Consider the following 14,945-nt stretch of genomic DNA (forward strand, 5'->3'; position numbering starts at 1 on the left):
TAAATACATCAGCCCTGTGCCAACCTTGTCACCTCCCTTAATCAGCCCCTGCCTCATCTGGTGGCTGGGTATTTCTATTTGTTGCTCTGTGCAAAGGACATTCAAATCAGAGCTACATTCAAATCAGAACTACTGTCCTGGAAAAAAAATCTTTCCACTATAACAACTGATGATGTGAGCCCACATCAGTGGGAGCCTTATTGACTGGTGAGGGTTTTGGATCAGGTCCCCCCCTGTGGTCATTTCCAGAGACAATTATTCTGCTAGCTCCTGCTTTGCCTTCTGTGACGTAGGGCCATTGCTCTGGGGCTGGCCAGGCTCCTGTGCTCTCCTGGAAGCCATTTCCCTTCACTGAACTTTGATTGTGAGGAATGGGTTATTGTCCAGGCTTTGAAAAGCAGACTCTGCAGAACCCTGGCTGGATCCAGACACCCGCTCTTTTCACACTCAAAATCAAAATAAAACACTGCTGCATGTGACTGCAAAACTATCTACACGTCTGTGCCTGTTCATCTGAATATGGGAATATGCTCTGTGAGATTTTCTGCTAAAAACATCATGTATTGTCTGCTGCTTCCAAGGTTTCACAGTGCATACACAGGAAATAAAATCTTAGTTTTGCAAAAACCAGAGGATCTTTACTTTTCTTTTTAACCTGACTTCACCTCATTAAAATAACGTTTTAAGTACAGTATTAATGAAAATCTACTGCCATATAAGAGGAACACGGGTGTCAGCCAGAGTAATAATGGTAATGTAAAAATCATAGAAAGTTGATGTGTGACATGCACTAGCCCCATTACACAGGCTGTGCACGCACATGCATGATATTCAGGACACCCTCTTATCAGGTTTAATTATATTAGTACCCACTGCTCATGTGTATCCTGTATAAAAGCAGCCAGGCAATCATTAGGAATAAGCATTGCAAGGTAGAGCAGAGACCAGAGCACAGCGGCAGCGTCTCTCTCGCGGTTTGATTTGACATGCTTGCATAATCATGGATGGGATGGCTCCTTCTTGTTTCATTTTCAGGAACAAACAAAAAGTGTCCTAACCTGAAACAATATGATGACAATTTTCCATAAAGGAAGAGGCTGAACTACTTATGGCTAAAAAGACAGAGGAGATTGTATTAAAGGACCGTGAATCTGGACCTCTTTGTTGTGTTCGCAGGGATTTTCAGGGTGATTTAGTGTGGATTGATTTGCAGTTTATTCTGCAGCCATTGTTTGTAATGTGCTTTGCAAGCTCATGTACTCTGAACCTTAATTGTTCTAAATTAAACTATGGGGACCAGACAGAACACATTTCAATCAGAATTACAAAATATTGCACCAAATTCCTTTGGGATACATAATCTCTTGCTATGTCTGCAGCGCTTGTATACATGAAGGAGGAGTGAGAAAGCATATTTAGGAAGACATTTTACTATAATTTAATTTATCCTTTTCCATTGGCAAAGCAAACAAGGACAGAGGCAGTGGCAGAAACAGGGAAGTGGTTCTGAAGCTGCCTCACCGTGGTGTTTTTCGCACCCTGAGAGCAGCTGCTGATGCACACTGCTCTGAGCAGGGAGGGAAACACTGCCAGCAGTGAGGGGCTGGCACTGCCTGGGATCACAGAGATTGGCAGGGCAGGGAAGGCAATAAAAGCTTACTTGGGCTAGCATGGGAGAAAGGAGCAATATAACTTGCATTGATTTGAACGATTCTGAGTGAAAGAAGCTCAGATATTAGTAGGGTTGGAGCCCTTTTAAGCCAATATGCCTTTACTGAAAGAGCTCTGTAATATTTGCTTGAAAAATACCTTTGTGTATCCTTGCTAGCACTGACCTGGCTCCTGGCAAGTTGGCAGACAAGGAAACCCCCTTTTTTTCCTCTTATTTTTGTTCAGGTAATTGCTTCCCCAGCTGAAGCTTCTCTGAAGAACCATGATAAAGAAGTTATATATGAAGATTTAATCTGGGAGAAAAACACTCGGTGAGGATGAGAAATAGAGTGAGAGTGCAGCAGTGGTGGCAAAAGCAGGAAAGGATTTTGGGGAAGGGCAGGTGGTGCCAGAGTAAAAAGCATGGCCATAGGAAAATAAGGGCTCAGGACAGCTCTGCTACCCAGTATCAGATTCTGGCCCCACAAAGCTCTTCTGCTCAGTGTGCCAAAGCACTAATAGAAATTTCCTTTTCTATTCAGCACTAAAGTGGGTTAAAATCATTAAAGAACATTATTTTTGGTGTTTACCATAAGAATATTCTTTCTATGCCTGTGTCTGAGCAAGGTAGAGAGTGGCTGCTCTAGAGCCTGGTGGATACTTCAGCATCCCACACTTGGAACAGTCTCAACATCATTTTAGGCTATATTCTGCATTGCTATTTGGGTGATTTGAGCTGGGACCTCCCAGCAGCAGGCTATCTCAGCAGCTCTGGGGGCAGAAGTGATGTCAGGATGCTAATGGGCCCCAGGCTGCACTGCCAGGAGACCACCTGAGCCTCCCTGGTGGGGGCAGAGGGGGAGAGAGACAACTCCCAGCTAATGAGTGGCATGGAGCAAGATCTCCTGAGATGGTCCCTGGACAGCAGCAAACTTTTGTGGCAGAAATAGGAAGGAGATGTGACGAAGGGCAGAGACTGACGAGCCTTGGCCTCAGCAGAGGGGTGAGGAGCTGTTTATATGGCCAGTCCTTGGAAGGCACCCTGATTTTGGGATGGGAATTGAAGTCCTTTTCAAGCTCACGAGTATCAGTGCCTCTTCCTGTCACTTCCAGTCTGGAGAAATACAGATCAACTGAGCAGCAGCTCGACAAGCTCTGGAAAGTCACAAGTGATTTGTCAGAGCTTTTTTGCTGGGAGGTCACAACGAGCACGAGCGTGTTTAGGCACCGTATGTGTCCCTATTTATCCACTGCACCTGTGCTTCCTTGCCGAGCCCGAAACAAACCCCCTCATACTCAATTTAGCATAGCAGTCTGAATTAGTTAATTTTAGTCAGTTGGTGATTGTTATTGCCAAGATCCACCACTGTTCTGCATTGCACAGGCATTAAAATTAGTGTGAAGATTGACAGCCTTTTCCCAGAAAGAATAAAAGTATCTGCACATTCATGATGAATATAAACAGAAAGGTCAAGACTCAAAAGCCAGCAGTCACCTATATAGTCTCCAAACAGTAGACTGTCTCATAAGGTCACAACTCATTTAAGCCCAGTGCTTCCTATGAATGCTCTGGCAGATGTACATAAGTGAATGGCTTATTTATCATCAAAGCCTTAGCTCAAATATAACTTTATTAAAAACACTAAGTTTTTACTCCTGTTTTAATTTAGACTAAGAAATGAAATTCAATAGTATTAGAAGAAATGACTCAAATGTTCAGATTGAGATAATGCTGGCTGAATATATTGCTTTCAGTGCCTGCAATGGTCTGACAGCCTCTTTCTATCAGTGATTCTCAATCTCTTCAATGTTTATGTATCTAAAATCTTCTGCTGGAGGTAGGGACCCTTATAGTGAAAATTTAAGCCAACTGACAAGAGATTTGCTATCCTTGCTTATCTTTTATAGTACTCTCAATCACAGCCCATGGACCCCAGGTGAAAAACCACTGACTGAGGTATTTACATGGCCCTCCTTCCCACAGCACCTGAACACCCACCTCACCATGGATTTATTTTTACTGCAATAATGTGAATAAGAAGAGCACTGGTTTTTCTCATTCCTACCTCCCCTATTTTTTCTAATTCCTACCAACCCAAAGAGCAGAGACATCAAGTAAAAGATTCTAAAACCAGACAGAAATCAAAGATTTGCTGCCCAAAGCCATCCTTATGAACCTACTTAAAGTAAAGAAATCCAGTAACTCTTTTTTCACACTATCCACAGGCAGGACTCTCAGCTACATTTATCCTTTCCACCAGTGATTTGATCTGCTAGATACTTATTTACATGTTATTATTTGTTCAGCTTTGAGATCTGGCTTTTCAACATTTCAGAGTGTAAGAGAAGACAGATAAGTGGTGAATTTTAGGGGCAAAAATGAGGTAAGAGCAGTCACTTATAGCAGTAACAAGGCTATCTCATCCAGAGATTTTAGGTTTGGTGCTAAGTTAAAAAAAATAAAATATCTTTGCTTACAACTTAAGGCACCCTGTGTGTCTCTGCAGTTGGTCTTTGTGGGATCTTGATTGCAACAGTGCTTCAGAAAGGCTGAGTCCTTGTTTTAACCACTGGCTTATTTAGAGGCACTCATGAATAAAGCCAGCTACACTGAGAGACCTCCTATGTGCTCTCTGGTAACCAAATGAGATGGTAATTTGGTGACTTACAAAAAAAGACATCCCAGTGGGTCCATCCCAGTGTATGTCCAATGGGATAAACACCCCAGGGGCACAAGTGGCAGCCTTGGCACAGAGTAAAGGCCTGGTGAGCACAGACAGGGATTTGCCCATGCTAAATGCTGCTGAAATCCCACTTCCAAAGGACAATCCTCCTGTTCAGAGTGTCAAGCCCACCCCCACTGCAAGATGCTTAGGACAAGCCGCGGGTAAATAAAATATATGCTGATTACAGAAATGCTTCCTTTTCTTTCCTCTAGAATTGCCATTGGGACAAAAAGCAAAAAATACTTTTGTGGAGAACAACTCAGCAGCTACAGTTTTGAAGTAAAGCCTATCATTTGTACAGCAAAAATCAAAACAACCTTTTATTTGTCACTGCAGGGAGAAGAAGAAATATGATTCTTGTCTCCTGGCTCTGTAATGTTGTCTTCAGCTGTGCATTTTGTCCAGTTGTGCCTTATCATGTCAGTGAAAGGAGGGTTTCTCCTTCTTTCTTTCTTCCCTTTTCCCAATCTTCCTTCCTTTCTTTCTTTCTCTGCCTCTATTTTTTTTAATACCCCCCTGTTCTTCACCTGACCTCTTGCTCACGTAACATCTGTTTTAAAATGGTCATTCCCTATCACCATTTCTTTTGGGAAACACGTTTCTAAGCCTAAGCATACAAGATTATAGCAGATTTCTTAGCTTACTGTGTAGTGTGTTTCCCATGTGATAGCTTCTCCTCAGGAAAGCTATTCTTTCATGCAGCCATAGCACCAGCATTGATCAGTGGAAAAGTTCAAGGCAGCAACTCATCAAGCACAGCTTCAATACTAGATTCCAGACAAGGTCTGCAATAAATAAGACCAGTAACAAAGCATCATATTTCCTCCTTACACAGAAAACCAACAGTGACACTGTTCTAAATTTCAGAATATAAGGACAATTTCTTCTCTGCATTGGAGCAAGATGAAAGCTGGAGGTATACTCTCTTTTAATATAAACTATCTTTAAGTAATCATGAATTTTTAGGATGCTAGTCTTTGAAGTGTGCTAGCATATCATTTTAAATGCACAGGTTCTTACTGCAGGAGATTTTTCAGTGCCTTCACTGACTAGGACTTTGCTGTCTGAACACTGTGATATTCTTGAATATGAGTTTTTAGAATATATTATTCTGACCCCAGTGTTAGATCCTGCTTTTTATAAAATATAATAATGGTTCCAGGATTTCAATGTTAGCTAACAAAAAAAGAACAATCTAGTGCTGTAAGCAGATAGGAAAAAAATTCCAAATAGCAGCGCGATAAAAAAATATACACCCTATGAGGCCCTCACAGATTATTGCTATTGATTTCTTTCCTGGAGACGTGGAAATGTTACCAGATGGGGTGTTAGGCAGTAAGTGTGTGGGTGCAAACGCAGTTTATTGCTTGCTGTCTAGAAATCACTGAAAACCTTCACAATTCTGTTTGGCTGTGTCACATAAAAAGGTAAATTTTTTGCCCTACACCAGTCCTTACAAAAAGCTACATGACATGCCATGCAATGAGCATACAGTAAATTTGTCTCTAAGGAAAATAAAGATCAGCAAGGGAATTAAACACACACAGATACATGCACACGCTTACCAGGGACCATAAAATGCCTCGCACATATTTGAGTATTTGTCCTCATCTTGGTCATATCCTTGCACTATGTTGATTTAAATTAATTTGAAAGACCAAATTGATTTATTTCATGGTTTTCCTCTTTTACTTCTGCCTGGAACATTGGGCTCTGTCCTGTATTTTATGCTTATGGAAGTGCTAATAAGATTTGCTGTAGGTTTCTAAAAGTCAGGTACTGGAGCTGGAGTATAATGCACAACTGTGTCTGACCCCCTTGGGGATGCACCCATTAAAAAAAAAAGGCTGACCTTCTGTCACTTTCTTCCTCCTCCCTTTTAATGATTCCTTCTATATCCTTTTGAGAAGATCTTTACAGCCCTTTGACCCCTGTTAGAACAGGAAGACTTAAACAGCTAAAAGTACCCTCAATATCAGCGGTTGCCAACAGGAGCTCAAGAGGCTTTTTAGGAAATGCCAGAAGACAATAACCTACATTTTCAATGCATTTAGAGCCAGGTCCACATTCAATATTGTATAATTCCCCTTTCGTTTGCTTTAGCACAGCACAGGCTGGTGCTGAGCAGGGGCCTGACAGTACAAACAGACATTCCCTGGCAGCAAAGCTGCTCCTTTGGCAGCAAAACCACTGTTAAGGACAAAACAGCAAATCTCTGTTAATTCTGCATGTTACACTACTCTCGTCTAGCCTTCAGAAAGGCTGTGTGTGCTGTGGAAGGATCAGGTGGTTCTGGTTTTGCTCTGGCAGCACTGCCACCCTCCCCCTCCCCTCCTGTGAAACTCCACCCTTGCTGCCCCCTGAACCTCATAACATCCTCCAGCCCTGAGCCTGGCATGTGCCACTGCTCCCTGTGAAGAGAGGCAGCTCAGCAAAGCCAGGTCCTGCGAAGCAAAAGCCAGGCTGAGGCTGTGGCTGTTTGCAGCTGGCAGGGAGCACTCTGGCCATCTGCAGCAGAGCAGCCCCGAGCTCACAGCTGGAGCACAGCTGGATACTGAGCTCCGGCATCAGGAGCATCTGGTGGGAGGGAGCAGGGATGGCTCACTAAAACAGCACCAATATGAACCCAAGGGGTGACAGCACCCTGGCAAACCTTTGCTGTGCTCAAGGAGGCTTGGCCAGAGAATGCAATGGAGTCCTTGTGCCTTCCTGCAGCGTTTAGATTCTTCTCTCTCTGGAAGAGCAGTCTCTGATTCTGCCCTGAGCCCCTGCCAGATGAAGTCAAGCAGGACAGCTCTCCTGAGCAGAGCAGAGACTGGCCAGTGCTGAGCTGAAGGTGGGGCCCTGCAGAGCCATGAAATTCCAGTGGAATGAAAATCCCATGGACTGTTGCAATGGTATCATAATCTCACAGGCATCTCATTATGTGTCACCAAATAAAATATCATTAAGCAGTGTGATGCAGCCATCAGCTTTAAAATTCAGGGAAAAGTCTTTTGGGGTAGTAAAACAGAAAATAAAATAAGCCCACTCAAGTCCCTGAGTCTTATTTCTTTGGGGACACAAACCATAGGAGAAGAGCTGGAGCTGTGCTAAAATTAACCTGAGCCATCTCTCCAGGAGTTTGCAAAATGTTCCCTGATACAACCAAGCCCTTGTGTTGTCAATGCCTCCAAAAAAGAAAGTAAAACCTGAGTTAGACTGAGCAAATCAAGTGAGCAATGGGGATGTGCAATAAAAAGGCATTTCAAGAAGGGCAACTAAACACAGACACATTGTTTCCTTTTATAATATCACCCAAGACTGGTTAATGCTCTTTGCTCACAGTGCATTCTGACTTTTTTTAGCAGTTTTCTGCTAAAAGAATTAAAAAGAATTTATCCTGATGCAAGTGTGTCTGTGTACTGCAGTGGAGTGCAGCCCCCTTGGCTGCTGAGGGTGAAGTTCCTCTTGTAAGCAAAGAAAACAACTGCCCCTGGTCTGAGGGCATTCATGATATGGAGACTGAGCTGAGTGACCTCACTGGGTCATTTGTAGGCCACTAGGCTTGGAAAATTGATGAAACCAGTCTTCATGGTGGGGATTTCAAAGACATAACAAGGAGATCCCCATATGAGTGATGTACAAGCCCTACAAAAGGAATGGCCAGGAATATAATTGGGCAATACCCCACATATAGTGTGATTCTCCAGACAAGGAGGCATTTTGGATACAATTCACTCTCAAGGAAAGAAAGCCTTCTGCTATGGGTTTGCATGACCTGGTGGACAATGCCATAATAGCCAGGTGGCCTGAGTGTCACACTGACAAAGGATGAAACTTAGTTTAATATTTTTCATAAGGGCAGTACTTTTGTAACTTTCAGTGGGAAAAAGTAGCAGCCTCAAGGAAGAGGAAAGAAAGAAAAAGGTAAATTTTTCCTGCTGCAAATGAAAAATGAATCACAACATGAGTCTGATAAGGCTCGTGGGCCAAAACAAAGCCCAGCCAAGTCCCCAGCTCTTGCTTTGTCCTCTCTGAGGCACTGTGTCCCTTGGGGACCAATTGTGCAGCTCTGAGTCCTTTTGCCTGGTGGCCTGTCATGGAGTCTGCTAGACTATAACTCACAGCTGCTCCTTCAGAAACATTTATTTTTGTTTGTTTGAATTTATTTCATACACACAGATAAAAAAGCCTGGCCCTGTTCTTTCAAGAGGCCTGGAGTGCCCAGGCATTTCATTGTTTTCCATGCATTAGCTTCAGAGGACTTCAGGAGTAGCGGAGTATTTATTTATGGATTAGATTGACAGAGTGCTCCCCACAAGTGCTCCAGATTCATCCCTATTGAACTCTGTGCACTCACTCTGAGGTTCTGATCCTGCAGAGCAAAGGGAACCCACCCCAGTGATGTTCTCAGTCCAGACGTTAAAGCTAAGAATATGTTTAAAGTGTTTGGGGACTGAAGCTCCAGCCTCTAAATATCACATGAAAATAAATGCCCTATGATTCTCACCGGCTCCTCAAGCTGTAAATCTTTTAAGTTTATCATGAAATATTAAATAAGTAAAGCCAACACTACAGTCAAGAATGAGTCTGACACTCAAGTCAGACCTTCTAGCCAGCAATATTCACAGAGTTTGAATTTACATAACCTGTAGAAATTATAGTTTTTAGACATATTATGAAGCTCCTGATATCATAAAAAGGCAGGAATATTCTCTCAGTTTGCATCACTACTTAACTAACCATGAGCCACCAAGTCTTAAATTTCTACTAAGTAAATAAATCTCCCATATCAGACAGAATAGACTTCATGTTAGCAAAAAGCCCCCAGTAGAAGCAGTAATCGCAGTAGCTTGTTAATGAAATCCTTCCTTCAAAGGAGTGACTTTAGAATTCTGCAATAGCCAATGAAAATTACATGCAAACATTATGGTCATTTGTTATCATTATAAATTGTGATAATGTCATGGCTGACTTACAAAGATGATGACCTGAAAGGCCATGACATTATGACATTACATTTTATCAATAATGAAAAATTGCTTCTTTTGCATGATTGTACCGGAGGTGAGGCAGGACCCTGGAGCTGCTGGCTCCTGCAGACCAGCCCCAGCTCTAGAGAGGGAAACAGGCCAATAAAGAAACACTTGGGGGAAATAAACCAATCAACCAGCTGCAGCAAAACTAGAGATACACATAAAGAACACAGAGTATATTTACCTCATGGTATTTAATTTGAATTTCTGAAGGCCTGGATGATCTATGTCTTGAAAACAACACAGAGGAGATTCACCCAACACAAGGAGCTCACAAAAGGTCCTTTCTAGTAGCTAGCTGGCACACTGAAAGCCTCGGGGAGCAATGCAGCTCCTAGAGAGGAGTCCAATGTTTTCAATGGCATTAACTGACAATTCTGTTTCAGTTGTTTTCTAATCCAGCCTCTCTCTTCCCTGCCTAAAGTGCCCCTCTACCCCACAGTTCCAACCATCAGCTTAGGGATGCATAGGACCCTGAGCAGTGTACCAGAGAGAGAGCAGGGAGAAGCAGGATGTTATTCAAGGAAAACAGCTCAGTTGCTGCCACTGGCACATATGCTTTAATTTGACAACTACACCAACAGCCAAAAATCTGGAGCCCTGCAGGAGACACAGCTCTGCCATGCACAGACACATGATTTCTCTGAATGCACTGAAAGCTCAGCTCTCAGCCACCTGACCCTGCCTGGGTGTTTACACTGAAAGAACATGTAAAGCTGAATCTCCAGTCCCATCTTTTCTGAGGCATGGCAGAGCTGAACGCCCTGAAGAATTGCAGGAGATGGCGACCTCCTCTTTCCAGCACACTGTGATGCCCAAACACTTACAGGCAAATCATGATCCCTTCTGCATGCTTCCTCCACACCGTCTGCCTCCACTCCCGAAACACAGCAAACACCTGTGCAGGAGATACAGCGTCCCTCTCCTCAGATACACCTGCCCTTGTCAAACCCTGCAAGGGGGAGAGTGCTGTGCAGCCTCAGCACAGGACCAGAGAACAGACAAGTGACTCTCACACACCCATTAAACTGCTATAATCCTGTGTGCAACTGGTTTCTGCCCTCCTGCCTGCTGTTCCCTCCCTGTAAGAGCTCCCAGTCCATGGCAGGATCTCCTGAGCTCCCCCTGTCCCACCCTGCTGCCCCAGGCCAAGCCCTGAGCAGACAGATGGGCTCTGCCCTGCCTGCTGCTGCCCCTGCACGCAACAAAGGCAGAGGCTGCAAACCCTCAGCCTGAAGTGAATAGGGGCTATAACCTGAGTTTAGAGCAGCCCTAAATTTCTCCAGCTCCTGGAGACAGTGAGGGGCACATTCAGCAAGCAGAGCAGCCTGCCTGGCAGTGTCCCCTCTGTGTCCCAGCCTGCTGCTGGTGGGACAGGGCTGGGCCCCACTGTAAGGGGGCTGCATTCATAGTGCAGAGATGCCTGCAATAACATCTGCAAAAATGTGTGCTCACTGTAATTGTTTTTTGTAGTAATATTTATGAGGACAGTTTTCTGGTGAATATGAAAAGAAATGCCCATAGCGGTTCTGTTACATACTATGGTAAAGTAGAAAAAGGAAAGTTGATCATTTTACCTGCTGGTGTGTCAAGGCTGTAATGTTTCCAGCAGGTCTATGCAGGGATAGCTTCCCAGTAAATCAACACATAGCTGCTTTTATTTTTTTTTTTTGGTAGAACTTGAAAACAGAATTAAAAAAAGTTGGAAGCACTGTGGTACCTTGTCTATTCTCAGCTGCACTTTTTCTCTCAGATGGCAGTAGAGAGGCTAATACACACATACCACAGGTTGAAATTTCTAAAATAAAGACTAGAGCATATCTAAAATCTTGACATTTGGGATGCAAAGTACATTTTGTCTAGTTTTATCTTTTATGCAGGTACTTTATGGCAGGAATCTAAAAGACCTATTTATTTGATGCCATTACCTCTCAGTAATAGCTCCTGTACATGTTCTCTTGATGCCACCATTCTGAGTGATTTTTGTGGAAATTAAAAGCAGTAGCACCTGATACCTGAAAATTACAGAAATTGCCATGATTGTCATGGAAAGGATGGCAACAGCACAAGAGAGCTGCTTGCCAGCACAGGGGGCAGAAGCAGAGAAAGGCTTGACCAGTTTTCACCTAAGAGGTTCACTTTTTGTGTGCATATGGGGTTCTGCTGGTGGTGTGAAATCCCAGGGCATCTGCCAAGATGTATTGCTTAATGTTCTCTGCTTTTCAAAGGTTCAGTAAGCAAAAGGGGTTACCCTGAGCAAGCTGCTATGACCATGACAGGAGCAAAACACCTCTGTGTATAAATTTGAAACCTTTAACCTCCTAACTGTCAAATTTCAATATTTCTGGTCACAATGTTAAATGCACCCTAGCATTTTTATTGAAAGAGTTTTCAGTGTATCCGGATGGAAAAATCAAAGTTTCCTTTTATATTTACACACTGTTAGTAAGCTGTTAAAAGAAGAATAAAGCAAGGTGACTGCCAGCAATATTTTGTATTAGTGTAAGCTTTACAGCTCCAGCATAATAAAACAGCCTCCCTATTTGCTTTGTAACCTGTGACGTACACTCTAAATGACTTATTGTTACTGCTGCTCTAATACAGCCCACATCTTACTAATGATAAACAGACTATGTTGGGGCTAGTCCAAACTGGGCAGAAAGGAATGCAGGAAAAGATAAGATGGGATGAAATGTCTCTTATAAAAACAAATATTTTAATCAAATCTAGTTTTCAAGTCCTTCAAATATCAGTGCTCATCTCACCCATTTATTTTTAGTTATATGCAAAGAGCATGCCCACCATGGCTAGACACAGTGATATTACAGTGCCCTGCCTAGAGATGCCCTTGTATTTATATTTTGGTATCTTTTCCTGCTCTGTCCATTTTTTGTGGATGAATCCTCTATCATTCCATCACAAAGACCTTTATGACAGCAGAAAGGGAGAAAGAAATAATGGCTTTAGAGAGCCATTTCCCCTTCAAACAGTACGTAAATATTATCAGAGATAGGTGTGACAGTGATGGAGAAACCTGACATGGAGCCATCCCTTCTGGGGCATCACTTGGCTCCTACTCCCTCCAGTGCAGCCACCACCAGCAGCTTCCAGGATGACATTTATGAAGCCTCTCCAAGGTGAGACCTCCTGAAATGTCACCACTGGCAGCAGTTCTGCTGCAGGGTGCTCCCCAGAGCCCCTGATGGAGCCCAGCCTGCTCTGGGTGCAGCTGTGGAACTCAGAGCAGCCCCCACAGGGCTGCCTGTCCTCTGCTCCTAAGCCCTGCACATGTCAGGATTGAACATTTGCTTTTAAGCCCTGCTGCCAAGAAGGAAATTTATTTTGGGGCAATGAGAGGATTACAACCCAGCTTCTGATCTGCCACGACACTGTTTTACACCGGGGTGACTGCTGGCTGGAGTTAAGTTCCTGTGCTTTGTGTGGAGGAGATGTAATCAGAACAAGGCTTTAAGCACCTATTTCTTCCACAGAAGTGGCTCTGGCTCACAAGGACAACAGGATGGCAGTACCAGATCTCTCTCAGAACTGGACAGCACAGACCTGTTACTAAATGGCCCAGATTTTTCAGTGGTGAAAGCAACAGAGCTCAGGACTTTTGGACGGGAGCATTTTCTTGGGTTGACAACCCAGACTTTTTGTGGGTGGTGGATGCAGAGAGAGCCCTGAGTGCTACAGCAATTCGCTGAGCTTCTTGCACAGCTCTGAGCACATATATCAAGGTGTTTAGATTCACCCCTGCTATTCTAACTATAGCACTGTGGGCATTTCTGTCTGCAAGCTGCAGCAGGATCATCTGCAGGCTCTGTATGCCTAAAGCTTGGTCCTCTCCTCAGCTCTGCATGGACACAGCACTGGCATGTGCAGTGTCACTTCAAAACTAATTTCCAGGACTCAGAATTCTAAGTAAAAGGGCAGCAGAGGACAGGAAAGCAGCCAACTCTCCTCTATTAAATATAGAGGATGTTACATGTGGTGGGTGAGGAGTGGTTGGGTGCTGCAGGGCTCCATCACCTCCCTGTGCTCTCCCCTGTGTCCCCCAGGATACTGCACTGATTATTCTGAGTTGGAGGAGGCTCTAAATGCAGCAAGGATGTATTTTCTGGTGAGCAGTTTCAGCTGTAAGCATTTCTCAAGGCAGTCCCAGTGTCTGGAAGCTCAGCTCTGGCTGGGGGCCATGGCATGGGAGGCCAGGCTGGGCACAGTGATGCCCAGGAGAGCCCTGAGCATGGGAACCACTCACACAGAACAACTTCACAGGAGCCCTGCAAGGGCACAGCCAAGCCATCCTGCCACATGGACACAGAGTCCCCAGCTGCTCCTCTGGGGGCAGGTGGTTTTGATTTATTTCAAGGAGGCACATCACTGACAGCTGGGGAAAGGTGTCTCACTGCCCTTTGACCTGTGACTCCGCTTGAAGAAAATGGGATGTCAGAAGGCTCTGCTCTGAGGATGAAGTCAGCAGCAGCAACTACTGGCATCAAGATGTTTAGATTCACTTCTTAAACCAGAGATAATTGCCATGGCATTGATAGAAAAAAGGAAAAAAGTGACAATTGCATCTACATTCACCCCATTTTGCATGGAGTTATCAACAGCTCAGGCAGCTCCTGCCTGCTGCTCCACTGCCAGCCCCTGATGGTGCCCATGGTTTTGCCAGGAAATACTTGTAGCCTTACTGGATTTCACACAGCTCAAAATGTCACTACAACCTGAAAATGAACAATTCTGCCATTCTGACCAGAAAAGAAAGGATGGTCAGTTATGCTCTTAGTCTAATAAAATACAGACAGGTCTCAGATTAAAAAAAGGAAACAAAGTACAAAGAAAAGGTGGTTCTGTCCATATAAAGAACTAAGACAATTTAGTCCTAATAATCCTTTGAAACACACTATTAAAAAAGGTATTTGGAGTTCTTATCACATTTAGGAACTCACTTAAAACATTTCTGGATTTATCTGAAATCCATTGCTAATTATGATTGGTTTAGTCTGCTGAAATGCAGGAACCAGAGCATGCAGAAAGTCCTTGGTTTACCAACACTTCCTAAATGTATTGTGACAATGAAAAATAAACTTCATAAATGGTTGTCCAGCACTTATTTATTTACTAGGAGTTATAATGAAATTCAGGCCTTTCAGCCCTAAGAGAGTCTTCACCACAAAACACACCCCGTGCCTGCAGGCAGCATTGCAGGGCATTTTCTAGGTAGGAAAACTTGTGCCAGTGGTGAGGGCACCTGCTTGGCATCATCCCATGCTTTGCCAGGATGCATGGGGTGACACTGGGAAGGTCACTGAAGCTCTGTGCGCCCTCTGCTCACTCTCTGGAGAGCAGCAGCACAGGGGGGCTCCCACAGAGCCCTGTGGCACCACAGATAAACATCTGGGGCTGTTTGGCAGCTCCTGACTTTGTACTTTACCAGGGACATGGCTCCTGCTGCTACTGCTCTTGTTTTCAAAACATACAATAATCTCAGTTCGGTCAAATAACAATCAAATACTATAATTTTAACCATGAAATCAATAGTCAT

Source organism: Ammospiza nelsoni, chromosome 14, assembly GCF_027579445.1.
Source record: "Ammospiza nelsoni isolate bAmmNel1 chromosome 14, bAmmNel1.pri, whole genome shotgun sequence".
Classification (NCBI taxonomy): Eukaryota; Metazoa; Chordata; class Aves; order Passeriformes; family Passerellidae; genus Ammospiza; species Ammospiza nelsoni.